The following is a 19,699-nucleotide window of genomic DNA, read 5'->3' on the forward strand; positions in this document are numbered from 1 at the left end:
TGTTGGTGGGTGTACATAGCAGATGCAGGTGTGTAGGAACTGCTTTTATATATAATCGATATGTGTGTGAGGGTTCCTTCCCTATTTGAGCACCTATCCTTTAGTGGACTAATACTATGGTAATTGCAGGCTGATTCATTAAGGCACTGTTAATTGGTTCCTGTATAGCATGCAGGTGATGTTAGTCCTTGAATCCTTTCGGCAATACATCGGAATGTAATAAAGTGTTGCTACATGAAAGCTGTCTGTGTATTTCTGTCATAGGTATTTGCAGTCATTGGAGTTGTGTTGGTGACTGACCCTCTTTGGCTAGGGTTGCCACCTTTTCAAATGGCCATAGTGGGACATTTTTGGGACACACATCAGATTTTATAGGCCGACACAAACCCATGGTCAGTACAAAGGATAGAACTTTCCTTTTTTGCCTAAATATAAGCCTACTCTTGTAGCAGTTTAGTTGTTTATCCTGTTTCTTGTAACATGTAGGTATTTTAGATACAGAAATAACTATTGTATGCAACTATTACATTACATATGGGACATAATTATGTCCTACAATCTGAGGACATTTGCCACATTTAATATTTTTGGTCAGGAAACAACTGCCCAAAGAGGGACTGTCCCTCACAAAGTGGGACAGGTGGTAACCCTATCTTTGGCTCATGTCCATAGCACATATTTGTAATAGTGTATAGGCATATACTCTCCATATCTTTTGTTCATAAAGTTTGGTAGTGGCGGAATGTGTGATTGTTATGGTCCATGTTATACTCATATATGAACACTTCAACTGCTATATACAGGATACCTGTGGAATCCCGAATGCACACAATTTCAACGCCCACAGTACCAGGCCCAGACTCTCATACCCCACATTACCGACAGCGACAGTCAAACTCACGAAAGTAACACAAACATGGAACACACACACACGCACACACAGACACACTGCTACCCACTACATCCAAACAAACCATCCTACACTACGTATGAGCTGGTGGGCAAGCACCCCTACACCCCCCATGTGGGTGGCTGTGCCCCCCCACATCCCCCTGCTTTAATATTCTACCTCCGAGATCGCACAAACAGACGCACAAAGCAAACCCACACCCACACATTACAGTCCCCCAGGAACACACACCACACTCAGAACACACACTTACACACACTACAGCCCTCAGAAACACACTTACACACAGTAATCTACTTGAATCGCAACACCAGAAGCACTAACTAAATGTCCCTTAACATCGGGATTTTAAACCTCACGCATCTGGTGTTTTGGTACTGTGGTCTTTTGGTCTTTAAGCCCCGTGATTACACGTGTCAGTATGTCAAGCATTCAGTATTTGGTAGGTATCCTATTTATATGTACCTCCATGATTATGTAGATGTTAACCTATCTATATATCTACATATATATGTATAACCCCATATATCGACATATATCTATCTCTGTCTCTCTCTCTCTCTCTATATATATATATATATATTGATTTTATATATATATATATATATATATATATATATATATATATATATATATATATATATATATATATATATATATATATGTTGATTTATATATATATATATATATATATTTAGCATACACCTTTCTTTGGGTACATGGCGGTTTGTCCTATTTCCACACATTCCTCCCTTTGATGTTTTAACCTGTCAGAATACACAACTGCAGTTGGTACATCTCAGGTAGCTTAGTGCTAGGTTATTGTGAAGATTAAGTACATGGTTGCGTGTTCTAATCCTGGCAGTGGTCACTTTACCTCTCAGAACAGGCACTGGTAGTGCAAGGGTGATTAATGCACATTTCAGCGGTTGTGTGTTCCAAATGTTTGTTATTCTGTGGAATACTACCTATATATCCAAGCTGTGGTTAAGGTATAGTATGTAACATGTAAATCATCTCTGACTTTTTTGGGATTTGAACCAGGACTGCACAGATATTATGCAAATGCTGTAGCCATTACACTATTGACATTGACGTTCCTTCTGCCTATTTCCTATGTCCATGAATCCTATGTGTAAGCTTGGCTACACAACAGGCGGAGCCACCCACACCCAGTGAGCTTCTCAAAATACCGACATAACACATGAATTGAGAGACTATACATTAACATCCTAACTACATTTGGCATAACCACTCACTGACACACTTCCGGGGAAACCTTGATGTGTGACTGGCCAAGAGTATATACACCCCTGGGATCATGTGTTCCAGAAACATACAGCCAGGGTGTGGGGAAGCCACTCCAGTTTTACAGCTGCAAGACCTGTTGGGGAAATTGAATGCTGTTGGGTTGTCATGTTAACATGCCCTTTTGAGAACACTATGTGCTCCTATCACCCTGCAGCACCCCAGTCTTCAACAGCTTCCAGCAACTCTGCCTGGAATCACTTCATTGGCTATGCTTGACAGAGGCTCAGTTACTTCATCAATGGTGCAGGTAAAGCCAATACACTGTAGCTATGCTTCTAAATGCCCTTGGGCAGATAGCCTACTACCTATCTGTGAACCTCTACAGTGCAGGCCATCTCCAATATCATATGTGATTATACAGAGTTTTCTGATCACAATATACAGTGTAAATTCACCATGTAGTCAGACAACAGTTAAGTACAGCAATAGCATACAGACTACTGATACATAATCACTCCAAAAGCCTATCTTGAAAGCTAGTGGACATGTATAGGTTTCAGGCTTTGTATTGCTTACCAGTAGGTTACCTACAGGAAAGATGGGATTGGGACACAAGCACAGATGGGATACATGCCTGCAACAATACCATACCAACTTGCATGTGTCAGCCTAAGGCTTTGGAATGCTGGGCAAGGCTATTGGCACCCCCATGGTGCCATTTTTAGGCAGGTCTCAGAGGTGAATCTCACCTCCATGAACTGCACAATAGTGGAACCAATGAGGGTTAGGCTACTCAACACCAGGGGTAATACTCACAACATGCATGCACTGACAGCACCCCTCAGTATGGACAACATCTACATCTGTTCTGTGACTGGGACCTGTATAAGGCTCCTGTGAGCACACTGGCACTACCAGACTACAACCCATAACACACATTCCAGCCACTGAACATGGACTGGCACAGACATGGAGGGGGTGTATCCATATTCATCGGGGATACCTACACCTCCAAGTTAGTGGGGCAGCATGATACCTCTGTGATCATCCATGTGCAGCTAATATCAGCCACGGCTGCAATCCAAACTGTGAGCTGCTACAGATAACCCACCATGACCCAGGAGCACCACTATAACTATCTGGAGACAGTGGTAAATATGACAGTCCTACCAGACACCCTGTTATTGGTCAATGTCAGCTACCCTACACTTAACTGGATAACCTACTCAAGTATTCACTTCCAGGCCCAGCACTTCCTGGGATTTATCACCTCATATGGCCTGTATCAGTTGGTAGACGGACTAACGAGAGGTGAAAACATCAACAAGACTTTTACAAAAACTAATAATCAACGTAAATCAAGCACCCAAAACGAAGTCCAGCAGGTATCACCAAATAAATCCAAGAGAATGAGAATCACGAACACTTTTATTAAACAGTAGGTTAAAGCGCTTTTCGTCAACCAAGTAGGTAGACTTCCTCAGAACTAAAATATAAAGTATACACTCAGCTTAAATAACCATGTACATCAACAGGTGACAGTGGTAAAATTCAATCACTTCTAATCAGCTCTTAAAGACATATTCTACAAGTGTAGTAAAGGTACAACGAAGCCTTAATGATTATAATACTGTGTAAGTGCCTTAAAATTTTAAAATATTAAACATGTTCTTTTACAATTCTAAAAATAACCCTAAAAATAATAAAAATACAAATACAAATACAAATGGTAATAATGTTGAATATAAGTGCTTAAATGTACTTTAAAATTTAAAACTGCCATTACATAGCTGAAAGTCCTATCGTCTTAAACTCTTCAGCTTCAGCACACAATTAATTGAACACAGGTCATTAAGACCTGGAGAAGAATAAGAGTTCAATTTTATCTTCCATTTCAGTTCTTTCTCTTCAAGTAACAAATGCAGAGGGGCTCCTTGGTGGTTATCCAAAATTTGGTCTATGACTATAAATTTAAACTGGTGGTCCTTAAACAGAGAAATGTGTTTTGCTAACGCATTCTCTTGTTTATTTTTCTTTATGGCGTAAAGATGCTCATAAACTCAGTCCTGGAGTCTACGTTCAGTCTTACCTACGTAGAATCCAGGACATTGCTGACAAAGTGCCAAGTAAACTACCATACGGGAGTTACAGTTAGTTCTGTGTTTCAAATTGTATAATTTTCCATTAATATTAAATTTGTTAGTTTCAAGAATACTACTACACCTATTACAGCTCTGACATTTAAAGGTACCAGGGTTTTTAACAAAACGGACAGGAGGTTTTTCTAATAAATTTTTCAAGTTACTTCCTCTCCGAAATGTAATTTCAGGCCGTACCCCCAATTTGTTGTAAAGTAACGAGTTAGTTCTAAAAATGTCCCGGTTCTTTTTAATAATATCAACTGTTACATAACTATTAATATTAAAAGTTAAAATAAGTCTAGGATAGTTTTCCTTTTTAATAATGGAGTCTGTTGGACAATTATTTGGTACATTTGAAGAAACATTTGAAAAAACACTCAGTGTCACTTCTTCATTAGTCACTGGTGTGTCAGAACGTACACACAGTATGGGTTTAAATACACCTATGTGTCTTTTAAAAGTAACTTCTTTTATAAGGACTTCCAAAAGGGGAACAGGGTACCCCCTAAGTGTGAACATTGATTTCAAGTGTTCACATTCTTCCCTGAAATCAGAATCCAAACTTACAATTCGGGCTGCCCTCACAAGTTGTCCTTTGACAACAGATCTCTTTTGAAAATTAGGATGGCAACTGGTAAAATGTAAAAATGAGTTAGAATATGTTGTTTTCCTATGAATGGTAGCTACAAAGGCTCTTAATTCCTCCTTCTTCTCTAACCATATGTCTAAATAAGCGACAGCACTTGTGCTGAAGGTCGAGGTAAATTCCAAAAAGGTAGTAGAGGAATTAAAAACCTCAATAATACTTTGACCAAGTGCTTCGTCCCCTTCAAATAATATAAAAATATCATCCAGGTATCTGGTATAGAAACAAATTTTCTCACTGAAAAGGTTGTTGTTAAATACGTGTACTCTCTCCCAAAAAGCCATTACTGTATTTGCTAAACTAGCCCCACACGGGGAGCCCATTGCCACCCCCACCTTCTGCAAATAAAAGTTCTCTCCTAGAGTGAAATAGTTGTTATATATAATTATTTCAAGTAGTTCTATTACTAGGGACGTTTCTATAGTAGAAGCATTTTTCCTCTTGAGTGTGGCAGCTACCCATTCTGTAGCTGTATCATGAGGGATACAGGTATACAGATCTTTGACGTCAACTGTAAGGAAGTTACAGTTGGTGTCATAGTCTAGTGTATTGATTTTGGCTAAGAAGGACCAAGAATCTTTACAAATGTGTTCTTCATCCATAAGGTATTTTTTAAGGATAGAATCAACAACCTTCACACATGTGTAAGTAGGCGATCCTCTGCTGTCCACAAGAGGGCGCATGGGGGGGTGGATGATGTTCTTGTGGATCTTGGGTATGCCAAATAACCTGGGGTATCTTGGATGTAAAACTAACATGTAATTGTAATGTTCTTCCTGAAGTCTACCTTCAATAAACATGTCTTCAATACTATTCCTAATGGTAGAATATGCCTTGTTAGTCTCAGATCTAGAGCTAAACTCATAGGCGACATTATTAACTAAGTCGGTCATCCTATTAAAATAGTCGTCCTGATCAAATATAACAGCCCCTCCCCCTTTGTCAGGTTTGCACACACGTAAGTTATGAACACGAACAAATTCTATCAGTTCGTTCTCTTTGTTTTTAACAGAAGAGGTGTCGGAGTTAGTCAAATACTTTGCATTATGTCTCAGGTCCAACTCACACATGTTTTCAAATAGTTGTATTAGTGGGTGCAATGGTGGATTAAATGTACTGGAAATCCTGAATGGGTCAGATTCGGTACCATTTGCCTCATATCCCCCCAGCAACAGGCTAAAGTTTAATTTTCGAGTAAAAAGTTTAATGTCCAGGGTTGTGTTAACCAAATCTAAGTCGTTTTTAGGGACATATGTATATCCTTTGGCCAATAGTTCAACCAATTCGTCAGGGACAGTCACTGAAGAAAAGTTGTAGACCTTAAAGTCACCCGTGTCATTAACTCTGATCACAGGTTTAACTGACTCTACATCCTGTTGGTCGCTGTCAAAAAGAACTACACTTTCATCATCTATTACTTCAACACTGTCCCTAATCAATGGTACATTCACAGCAACATTGAATTGGTATTCAATATCAGACACTCCAACACTGTTGTGTGTTAATACTACATTTGTGTCAACATTAAGTAGGTGTTCAAAACTGGCTTCTTCAACCAAAAGTGGGTGTTCAACAACCAATGAGGTACCATTGTCCATAGTGTTTTCAATATTCAACGAATAGTCAGTCTCTAAGTGATCACAGGAACCCATTTCATAGTTCACCTGGGTTTTGAAACTCTCATTCTGTTGTAATACCCATTGTTCCTTTGCTTGGGAATAGCCCCCTGCTGTACACCATCGTGAAAAACCTGATGGTGTTGGTTAGGTTGTGGCAATTGCCCATTTGAAGTGTTAACTTTATTCCGGTTCTGTAAACGTTCACTTCTCCTCACAGCGGGTACATTTCCAGGAGTGGAATCAGAGTTAAAAACCCCAGGAGTGTTTTGAAACCTCACATTAGTTTTAGAACTGTTACCCAAACCTGTATCACTTGTTGAGTCACCAACGTAGTTAACATTACTTAAAGGAACATGTTGCCAAGTTTGGGAAGTAGGAGGTAATGGGTAAGCTGTCCCATTCTCATATGCAACACAATCTAGCTCGAGTTTTTTAATTTTGTTCATCCTCAATTTCCCCAAGTACTGGTCTATGCTGTTAAAGCAACGTTCGTATTCAAATTTGTATCTATCAAATTCAATATTTAATTTGATAGATGAATCGAGTGCAATTATTTCACTACTCAAATCATTCACCCATAAGGTATAGTGCTTTACCATAAGTCTCAATAAATCAGCCCCATTGCGCTCAAAGAGTAATAAAAGTTTGTTGTGAAAATCGGAGTTTGGCACCAACCCAGTGGGGAATTGATGGTGTCTTAACCCCTTAGGTATAATATTACAAGACAAACATTCATTGAAATAGTTTATTTCCAGTTGCAGCTTTTTCATTTTAACCAAAAGTTTATCAAACTTTCAGGAGATGTATTTACCTCATTGATGTTAACAGGAGTATTGGCTTCCACATTATTTGAAAACATACTAGAAGTGGTAATCACTGACATGTGCAACAGGTGCACTACAGGAGAGGTAAACCGGTCACTGTTTAAATCTGACCATGAACTATTCACTGATGATTTCCACTCCCAACCATCTCCCCAACCCAAGGAACACACAGTGAATACCTTTCCTATGGCTACATTTACAGTACTAATGACACAGGTGGGAGGGTTCACAGCTCCCATGCTCAGGGATGACACTGCTCAAGATACAGACAGAATTACAAATGCACTCTATAAGCACCTACAAAGATGTATGGGTTGTGCCATCAATGGTAAACCAGGACTCGCTACTCCTACATAAGGACACCAGTCTGCTGAACCCCCTGCATTATACAGGCTATACAACAGAAGTAGGATAGTAGTCCGGAACAACAGCAAATCTCAAGACATGCAGATGTCTGTGACCAGTATTAGCAAGATACTTATGTTACTCATGTAATCATCCAAGGCTGACATCCACAGGTAAATAGGCATGGATTCGGAATATGACCACAAAGGTTTCTTTGGCTATGTCAAGGATGTGAGCAGTAACACACAGATTTGCACTGTGCTGGTGCAATATTGAACTAAATATACTGACTCTACTGATATCACCAACACACTTGATACATTTGAAGCAAGCTTCACCCCCTACTGGGCCCACAACAATACCCAAAACATACAGCATCCCAGACATCTGAGACATACAGGTGGTAATGGCCCTTTCAAATGGCATGACAGAGGGTCAATGGAGTCAGATGGTGTCCCAGACTGCATTCTGCAGACACTACAAGACAAAGTGACCCCCTGCCTAATATAGCAATTCAACATCAGCCTCTACCCAGGCTACATGGCCATTCACTGGCACATGGCAACAGCTATTCCACTCCACCAAGGTGGTGATACAACTGACCATGGTAACTACCACCCCATAAGCCTGACTAGCCTGATCTGCATGGCTATGGAGTGCATCCTCATGGCACTCACTAACATAGACAATGGTAACCTCCAGACACTTAGCCCAACCCAGGTCAGCTTGACTGAGTGCACATCATGCCTACTGAACCAGTCTGACATCTGACAGTCACCTATACTTTAGGTGTGGGGTGTGGTAGTTCACACATACTACCTGGACCTCGCCAAGGGTTTTGACACCATTCCCCACTCAGGTATTATTTCTACACTCAGCAGCCAGTACATACACCCATACATCATAGGTTGGTTTGCCAACAGGCTTATACACACAACCCACATGGCAAGCCTAGCAGCCTGCAGGTCCAACTCTTGATCAGTCACAACTGGTGTCCCACAGGACTCAGTCCTGGGACCCCTACTGTTTTCCATATACTTCTCAGAAGTATGGGCTAACACAGGTGTACTACAGCAGGCCGTGTTTGGCGATTACTGCAGACTGGGAGCCATAGCTGACAGTCCAGCTGTCACAGACATCATTCAAGGGGCCTCACATAGACCAACACAGAGTGTCAGAGTGATGGCCTCCAGCTAAATGCCACATACTGCACAGTCATTCCATTTTGGGAAACTGCACACCCACACATATTAATATGAGTGGCAGACACTATAATTCAGATGACGTAATGGGTTTGTGGGGACTACATTACATAGTGATCTCTCCTTTGACAGTCATATGTGTGAAGTAGTTAGGACATCCATCTATGTAGGCCATCTGATTACTTAAGGGTTTGCATCTAAACAGACTTAGGTTATTGTGCCCCTTTACTCATCAGTCATCAATCCCATCATCGAGTATGATAACCCATTTTGTATGTACCTCAGAAGACACATCTGACAGCTGGAAGGGCCACAAATGTACCTCGCATAGAGGGATAATGCCCTTAGACATGTGTTCTATGCTGCCAGACTGCATAAACTCTTGCATTACTCAGTGGCTTCTCATTTACTCAGAGATGATATTTGCTGGCCAACAAAGCCGTGTCCAAGTCAGGCTTAATGGATATGCTCCACCTATGGGAATCCATGTTACAGTGAGCCACACACTGTAATGAGCTACACCTTGCCACAACCATAACTGGAAGATGCTGGAGTGACAGATTCCTGTCATGGGTACTCCCCATGATTTGGAACTACATCCCTGATTACATTATATGGAACCCCTCACTAACACTCCAGGGAATCCTTGCAGAGTGGGTGGGGAACAGTGGATACACCCCAGGGATCCCGCAATTAGCTCTGCTTCACAGAGGGACAGTTAGTTAATCAACGGGGTGGCGACAGCAGACACATTTTGGCTATGCTTATGAATGGCTTCGGGCAGTTAGACATGTACCTACCTATGTACCTATGAACCTATACATACAGTATCGACACATGCTGATAGCTTAATTTACTGTTCAGGTATTGACTCACCTTGTGCCAATGGCAGTTGTGTGTACAATAGTTGAGGGCTGCCTATGTAGGATGCACACAGTAGACCACCTATACATGACAATTTACAGGTGGTCATGTGTATGCCATCCATGTTTGCTGTGTGTGCAGGTGGAGAAGGGTGTCAATCCATAGGTGCCTACACTGTCAGTGTGTGTGCTATACATTCCCTCTTTGCCAAGGCATGGGCATACTGGACATGCCTCCATCTGCCTACTGGGGCTGGCACAGGGTGTTCGTGGTCTGAGTCTCTCTGTGCCTGTGGGGCCCTTGGCAATGGTTGTGGGCTGTGAGGGCCTTCACCATTCTGTCTGTGCTGCAGCTGTTTCTGCAGGATCATATTGTGTAGCATGGCACATACTATGAAGATGTGGGCACACGTGCCTGGAGAGTACTGCAAGGCTCCACCAGATATGTCCAAGCAACAGAACTGTGATTTCAGCATCCCAAACACACGTGCTATGATGATTCTGGTTTCTGTGTGTGTCTCATTATGGCATTCTTGCATGGCTGTGTGTGCATTTCTGATGGGATTCATCATCCACTGTTCCAGTGCATAGCCAGCATCCCCCACCAGGTGGCCATATGGTATGTCTCCCCTGGCAAATACCTAATACAGCTGTGAGGCATGCCAGATGTGGGAGTCATAATAGCTTCCAGGGCTGCCAGCACACACACATCCATGATAATGCCCTGGGCATTGCACACAACCTGGCAGTTGATGGAAGGGTATCCCTTGCAGTTTATGTAGTGCCAACCCTGCTCACCGGGTGGTGTCTTGATGTGTATGTGAGTGCAGTCTATTGTACCCAGTACCTATCGGAAGTCTGCCACATGGTGGAAGAGACGCATATTGCTGGCCAACTCCTCCTGCATTCGGGAGAAGTATATGTGCTCATTGGCATTTGATAACATGGCATCCAGGAACTGGTGGAGTACCTTGGATGCTGATGCCTGTGAGAGCTCAATGATATCCCCAGTTGGCCTTTGAAAGGTACCTGTGGCTAGTATTCTCAAGCTTACACATACCTTCATGTCCACTGGGATGGGTTCCCCTCTGTTATTTCTGGCTGTGAGGCTTGGCCAGCACAGCTCAACAAGTTGCTGTATGGTGTCCCTGTCCACCCTGTAACACTCTACTATCTCCAGATCATGTAGCCCCTGGCAGGTTACCCTGGGTCTGAACACTCTTCTCTTCCTCCGGTGCCTGAGATGATTGTCAGCATCATCCTCCACACCACTATCAGTCTCCAAAACATGCTGGTGAATCAAAGCTATGGCAGCCCCTAACATGTACATATTAAAAGTTCCCCATCTGTATACACCAATGGTGCAGAGTGTCTGGAAATACACAAGTGTGTGTGCGGGGCTTTCACAATTTATACTATTGTGCAATAGATGCTGCTGGTGTAATTGGGTGTGTATGTGCAATTCCAGCTGTAGGGTATCTTAATTATGGGTTTTACAGCAGGTACTGCTATTGTTGGGCCTTTGGTGTTGACTTACGCTTGGCTGCCGTGCTTCATCTATTGCCCGTTACTTCACTTTTCAACCCGATTCCCGTCCCATTGTCAGGCATGCATCCAGCTGCCTGTTTTCTTATTTTGTACATTCCCAACCCAGGATTGTGTAGCAAAATGTGCTATGTAGCTGATCTACTGCAAGTTTGCTTTGTTCTGCTGTGACAGTTCTCTTTTCTTTTCATATATATATATATATATATATATATATATATATATATATATATATATATATATATATATATATATATATATATATTTATATATATACACACACACACACACACACACACACACACACACACACACATTGTGAGCAAATGAAGCTACAGCCTGTATAGCCTTCTTATGTTCTTGAGTGCAATGCACACAACTACATTTGTGTAGTGGGGGGCCCACTTACTGTGTACTTATGCGTGATGGGAAATAATTTATGATGAAACATGCTATTTTTGCATGCAGTAACAGAAAGGGAGAGAGAAAATAAAACCAACTTTCTTACTTCTGGGCCTTATGTCCTGGATGTTTATTAATGATTTTTATACAGTGTATTACTACTTTTGTGTGTACTGAATGCTGGCATTATGTCACGAAAGTGATGTAAAAGATAAACATATTAAGTTCTTCTATAGTACAAGATTCAATATTAACTGTGCTTAATAGTATTTAATAAAACTTTATTAAGGACACCCTAAGCACAGTTAAGATCAGGTCTTGTGCTAGGAACTATCAATAGGTGGTGCTGGCTAGCAAACAATAGCAGCAACAGAATGCAAAACAGCTTTTAAAAAGTGCTAAGACTTCACTCTGTGACACTTTCAAGCTGAAAGCATGACATAATGAAATGTCTTGTAGCTTTTAAAAGCTGTTTTACCTTCCACCAGAGGAGCACTTTGCTTCTGCTCAGTGTAGCTCTTAAATGTCCTTCATTATGCAGTAGGTCCCTGATTTTGCCTCATATTGTTGCCCTGTTCTTGTAAACATCTTTGATTTATTGGTTAATCACTGAAGATTACAATCAATCAATAATGTCCAGGCATTTGAATTTCATGGTTTTTATTGTTCAAAAATGCAAGTTCATACAAAACTGTTTTTATTAATGTTTTAAGTGAATTAGAGCAATATTTAAAAATACAGCCCCTGATTCTCATCCCCCCATTTTGTATTTGTCCAGATTTCTTAAGCAGAGAAATTCAGAAGAATGCTGTACCACTGCAAGCATTTACCTAGCAGGCAGAGTGAAATGTATTATAGCTGCAAATTAATGTAAGCAATGGTAATATTATAACTTCTGTATATATTGCAGAATAAAAACTAACACTTCCTTGACTGCAGGCAGGAGTTGAGAAGAGATTTTTTTTAGTTAGTATAATATAACCCGGATCTGCCAGCTGCTAGCCAGGGACTACAGAGGCAGAGTGTATTACAAACTGGAGTATATATCTATCTACCCTATAGAGAAGTACTCACTTCTCATTTTAACTTAAATTCCTTGCTATTACTTTACTTAAAATAGCTAATATTTTCTACTTGACTTTTATTTATTTAGTTTTCAAGTTTTAATAAGAGATAGAAATATGTGTGCACATGTTCTGTAAAAGAGTATGAAACAAAGCAGAAGGGGATAAGAGGAAAAAGGAAAAACTTGGGGATTTGGTTTGGGGGAGTAGGTTTGCTGTTTCAAGATGTGATTAAATATTGTGCTAGATGCTGGATTATACACAAGTTAGAGGCAGCTCAGTTGCACTTAGCATTCCTGCCCCATAGTGCTTAGTTTTCCATTCATCAACTGGGTTGCCTTCTAGACAGAATCTGCATATAATTCCTATGCTCAAGTGGGTTTTGCTAAGTCCCCTGATTTCTATAAATTTTCATGTGTGTGTGTGTGTGTGTGTGTGTGTGTGTGTGTGTGTGTGTGTGTGTCTGTGTGCACGCGCTTGTGGAGTGGTGTCAATGATGAGTAATGTACTTTGTGGTGTGTACTGAGGTTTACTGGTGGCTGTTTTGGTGCTAAGACAGAATGGTGACTTTGTAGTCATTGTCTAATCCTGTTCTTCCTTCTACTTCACACACCAACCAGTTTCAACACTAGCTTTGTTTGTAATTTTGAATGAAATTCCTGAGCAGTTATCGTTAAAGCAACTCCACTTGTATCAAGTTGATGTTTATCTTATGGTAAAACATAGCTGTAAAAAAATGCTGTTTTTGATTACAAAGTGCCCCTCTTGTCCTCTGCCCCCCCCAGCCTTTAACCGCTTCCAACACCCCTGCTGACACATCCTGACTGATACTGCAATCAGAGTAATTATTCACACTTGCACACACTTATCAGGTAACACTTCTCAGTGCTCATCCTTGCAGAGGTAGGGCATGTGCATGCAATCATATAGGTCCTTACACCATGCTTACATTACCTGCGCTTAGTGCAGATTTTGGAATTCATGATTGTTAATGATTTAACAACTCATTTGTATATTCACAGTGCACACAAGACTGAATCTGCACTATATCAAGGTATGTACCATGGTAGGGGAAACTGTTATCTGGAGAGCTGCATGCTGCTAATTGCCTGCAAGGCATGTTTCGAGTGACACAGCTAATTTGATGCAAAGGTAAGTTGCTGTATTTCAACTTTTGTGATGGATTGCATTTCAAAATGCACACATATCTTAGCATTTGCATTATTTGTCCCTTGCTGGTGGCATAGACATGCATATCAGTTATTTGTTACATTACAAAAGCTTGCAAAGAATATAACATGACATTATGAAACATTTTCTGTGCCCTTCTGGCAAGTTAATGCAGAACAGTGTTGTAGGTCTTTCTACCAAAGTCAGGGGTTTGATGTGTGTAGCCACAAATGTGTTAAGCCAGTGGTATATAACTTACTGCCCTTCACACAAGTGGACACTCAAGAACACTTACTTATTTGTAGTGGAAAAGTGTACATTGCTTTGGTTAATGCTGTAATGTACTGTTCAGTTACAACAGCTACTGTCCTCCTTACATGACCTGTGCACTTGCTTTTCATTTCTTTTATTTTTTTTGGGGGTGAGGGGTATTTACTTGTCTGTGCTAATATATATTTTTTATTTATTTAGTATGTTGATGTTGGTTCTGACATGGAGGACAACACCAGTGGCTATACTGAGGAAATTTCAAGTAGGCAATACAATTCAATAATTCACACTCACTTCTTTAGTGTTAGGTTAGCGTTTATGTATTCCTGTTCAGCTCCATCCTGTGCCAATGATGGATGACTATGCACTGGCTTTTGCAGTTTTGCTCCCATATATTTGCGAGAAAGGTTGTTTATTTACTAAACTGCTTCCTTGTCTACCTGGTTTTGCTGTACAATTTTATTTTGTCACACAGTCCATAACAAGTCATAGTGTATAAAAACAATTTTCATATCGACAGTGGTCTGGCAACAGCAACAGCAACTTTAATTAAAGCTTGCTGCACATAAACTTTCTAATGGCGGCAGCAAATGCTAGCATGTTTTGTTTTTAGTGGAATTGTTGCTGTAATTAAAAGACGTTTGTATTTCAGGGTAGATAGCTGCACTGAGTGCACAAGATTGCTTTAATGCTTCATGAATAGCTCCACCATGTTGGATTAGCTAATTGACATGTCATTCAGGTACTTAAACTTTCATTAGGATATTCTGTCATTTAACTTTGTTTGACAGCTCTACACTAAGTATATAGCTGTTTAATTAATATGAAATAGCTCTCTATCATGTGTTTGGCATGCCACACCACGTACATGTTAGCTGTACTTAGTGTAGCTGTTAATGAATCTGGCCCATGGATTTTTTTTTTTTTTTTTTTTTTTTTTTTTTTTTATTGCAACTTGGAGCCCTTCATTCATTACACAGTGTTGTGCCATTAAGTTTAAAACTACCTTACAAATATCTTACACCATCATAAGGAAATATCACATGTTGACATTGAAACTAATGTACGATGTTTTATATATATATATATATATATATATATATATATATATATATATATGTATGTATATATATATATATATATATATATATATATATATATATATATATATATATATTTATATATAATGTAATACAGAAAGCTTTATTAATTTTCAGACATGCAGACAGCTAAAGTTTCAGGCTGCATGCTAATAGTTATGCATGCTGCATGTATAATAGATAACTTTTTTAGATATAAAAGCCAGTGAAGTATGAACAGAATTCAAAGCTTAATGTTTCAAAACTCATATTTTCACACTACTGGATTTTCAGTAGAATGAATCATGTTTTAACTCAAGTGTGAAGGGCAGGGCAAATCTGAGATTAGATTTTTTAATATATTGCTGTTTAGTCTGGGAGCAGTAAAATTAAGTCTTAAATCAATCACGAGGAGTAACCTTTTCAACACCTTAGGGAAACAATAAATAACTTCCTGGAACTGTAAGAATGAGATATTTAAATAAGGTACAACCAAGTTATTCAACACATTATTAAAAGCAGTATCTGTACGTTTTAGTGTTATTTGAACTTGACAGCCGAACTGATTTTTTTCTCATCTATTACTAAATTTACATTGCGCACAGGGCATGTGTTATATGCAAGAATAATTTAAATGACCAGTTAACAGAAAATTGGTGTGGTTTAGGTGAACATACCTTCAGTAATACTGCACTGATCTAAGGAAACTATGCCATCTCTCACTCAGTAGCAAGATTTGAGCTTCACACCCTGAAAATCTGAGGCAATTACACTGACCACTACAGCAGAGAAATGACACTATTTCATTGTGCATTTTGAGGGATGTCTTATTCACAAGATTAAGTTTCTCAGTGATGAGTTCAAGTTATGCTGACGTTCTTCAGAAACTGTTGAAAGTGTAAACTGCTTGCTTTGATGAAACAAGTCATTCTAAAATATAATTCTCACTCTTTTGAAATACATGGTTTTCTTTTTTTTCTTTTTACTCTGTGAAATTAATGCTTTAGAAAATAAATGGCATCAATATGTGTTTTACAAGAAAATAAATAAAGCATTGTATAACTTCTGGTTTACAAGAAAATAAGTAAGGCATTGTATAACTTGATATATAAATATATAAATACTGAAAAGGTTTCCAAATGAATCTAGCACAGTATTGAAGGAGAAAAAATAGGTGCATAATTTGATTATTTTTGGAATACATAGTTACTTTAGAATTAAAAGGTATAGTTTCTCTTAAAGAAGAAAAAAGGGATCACAGCTTAATCATCCAAAGTATCTGAAGCTCTGGACACTCAGTTTTTTTTTAAACAGCTGATCTTTATTGGACTTGATTTCAAGGAAGAAAATATATAGCTGTAAGTACTTATTTACTCGTGTCTAGTATAAACAGTATTAAAACAAAACAATTTGTGAATTGTATATGTAAGAACTTTCAGATAGAAAATGTGCAGGGCTGGTTTAATTATATGGAAAATATACTAAACCCTCTTCAGAGCAGAAGAAAATGAACTTTAATACAGTATACCATAAAATATACATGAATAATATATAAATTCTTTGAAAAATGCCAAAACAAATCCTAGATCTCAGCAATTAATGATCTTCTTCTTTTCCCGGTTAGGGGTTGCCACAGTGGATCACCTGTCCACTCATGTTTGGCAGTGGAGTTTTACAGTGTCAAGTTGCCAGCCCAGCACCCAACCTTTCACAGAAGGCACACACACATGCACACTCACACCTAGGGCCAATTTAGAGTGTCCAATCCACCTACAGCATGTCTTTGGGAGGAAACCGGAGTGCCTGAAGGAAACCCACACAACCACAGGGAGGACATGCAGACTCCACACAGAAGGTACCCCAGCCGAGAATCAAACCGGAGAAACTCTTGCTGTGAGACAGCAATGCTAACCGCTGCACCACCGCAGCAGCCCAGAGCAATTAATGATCTAAACAACACAAATTCTTAAAAATATGTTCCAGAGAACTCTACTTCAATGAAAAAAATATAAACTTCATAGACTTTTTTTATTGAAGTTGAATTCTCTATAATAGATGAATATTTTTTGGAAAACAACAAGTGTTGACAGTAAACTCTGTGAAAAGCATCACTCATTAGACAATCTCTGGGGTTCAGAAACATTTCTCACATTGCGATAGCCGAATTTGCATGAAGAATGGCTATGCACTGAGTGGGATCAATGCAGAAACACACAGTGAGATCATGACATGATATAAAAGGCCACAGCTTACATTATGTACAAATGAAAGTATAATGACATGGAAATGACAGCAGTATTAAAATGAAGGTAATGGTGGATGCCATTGATAATTAACAAAGCATGCCTCCTGGCTGCCTTCAAGAGAAAGTGACATATTTCCAGTGAATTGGTTTCATAGAGCAGTATTGAAATATTGCTGGGATACAGTCTGCTTTCAAATATGACAATTTTATACCTAATGTGTCACATGATAGAACTGAAGTCAGAGATTATCCAACAACATCTCTGCCTTAATATTGTCCGTACTGTCCTAAAAATGAACTTTAAAGGTCTGAAGTTTTTGACAGTAGACAACAAGCTAGAGGAAGCAGCACATAACCTAGAAGATTAATCATTTATCCCAAGATATCCAGAGCCCATCTGTATATGCGCAACTTTTAGCTTTAAAAAAAAACATTTTAGGAAATCCTAGAGAACTGGAGGAGAATTTGAATCTGGATCTTGTACATGCATACATTAGTGAATGAGGGAAAAATAATCAATACAAGTCTGACTAGCAAAGTATTGGGGTGCTACTAAAATCTTTGTGGTAATTGGTCAAAGGGGCTAAGGAAGTCTGCAGGATGTCCTAATTAGAATAAGGAGGATGAGTTACAGAAAAAGATACTGAACAATCCAGGAGCTCTTGGGTAACAAAAGCTCTGTCAGTCCTGTTGAAGGTAACACTACATGGGAAATAGTAAGTAAACTGGTACTGTCCCAAAAAAGAAATAGTGCCCAAGTCTACCAGCCTTGAGGTGCTAGCTAATTTAGACACATATGCCTCCCTAGATGACATCACTGGACCAGAGAAACTGACGTGAAATTTAGTTTGCATTGTAAAATCCTAGCCAGTAGACCAGTGAAGGCACCATCATTCATGACAGTTGACTTCAACACCTAGAAAGCTTGCAATCCCTGCTGCAACAAAAAAGGTAGTCACATGCTTCATACCAGAGGTGTCAGCTGAGCAGATAGCAGACAGGTAATGTAATCTGGTAGACTTAACATACATGGAGAAGAATATTTGGGCCTGCTGAAAGGTAGCAAATGTATAGCTTAATTTGTTTAACTGGCATATGAAGACTACTGATATGTATTCTAAAAACCTTCATCATGAAGTTAATGCAGATAAAGAAAGCAATTTCAAAATGACTACAGATGCAGGACAGAAAACAAGACAGATGTAGTCCCCGGCGAGAATGTACCTCTGAAAGACCAGCCTGGCTCATCTGTAAAGGTTTAATCCCAAGTAGAAAGGATAAAGTGAATAAAAGAACAATACACTTAAAAAGAATGTTCACATGCCAGAGCATAACATCAATAAACTATCTGACAAGGAACAGTAGTAGGGTAACAGTACCTTTATATCTGTAGACTTAAAGTGACATAGCCCAAAAACTGCAGTTTAGTCTAGGCAACACTGGATCAAAAAAGCGGTTTGTGATGGATAAAAGAAATGAAATACACCTAGGCTCACAGGAATTATCTCAATGAGTTGGTGAAAAGGCATCATACCAAAAAGAACAAGGAAGAACCATGGTATAGATAGCCACATCTATCTGAAGGCAATGTCACAAACAATAATCAAAAATATATCACCTTAGTTAAATAGTAAGGCCTCGTATCTCATATAAATAGAGAGAGGGAAGGAGGGAAGAAAAAGGGGGGGGTGGAAGGAAAAATCAAAGGTAAGAAAATTATATAAATACTTGCAATAATAAATCTAGCAAATGAAGTCCATATCATAACCAAAACAGTGTGAAAGCTATCAAATGTAAGAAGTCCAGCCACCTGCAACTTGTTTAATGATTGAGGATCACAAAACAACAGCTAACTGGAATTTCTGGGCACAGGATAAAAATAGGCATGAATTAAAAATGACAAAAGTATTAACCTCCAAAGTGCCAATCACCAGTTGCAATAATGTCTAATATAGTCAAAGATCTGTCATGTGTGAAGCTAAACATATACCAATGCAATAGCAACAAAGTTTTAATACAAAGTATAGAGTAATAACAATTGAGTTAGGCTGTCTAACTATATCTCTAGAGCAGCCAGTCTGAGTTAGCTGGACTGCCAAGCATGCAATGTGTATAATGAAGGA

Source organism: Protopterus annectens, chromosome 1.part0 (assembly GCF_019279795.1).
Source record: "Protopterus annectens isolate FY-2018-M chromosome 1.part0, PAN1.0, whole genome shotgun sequence".
Classification (NCBI taxonomy): Eukaryota; Metazoa; Chordata; order Ceratodontiformes; family Protopteridae; genus Protopterus; species Protopterus annectens.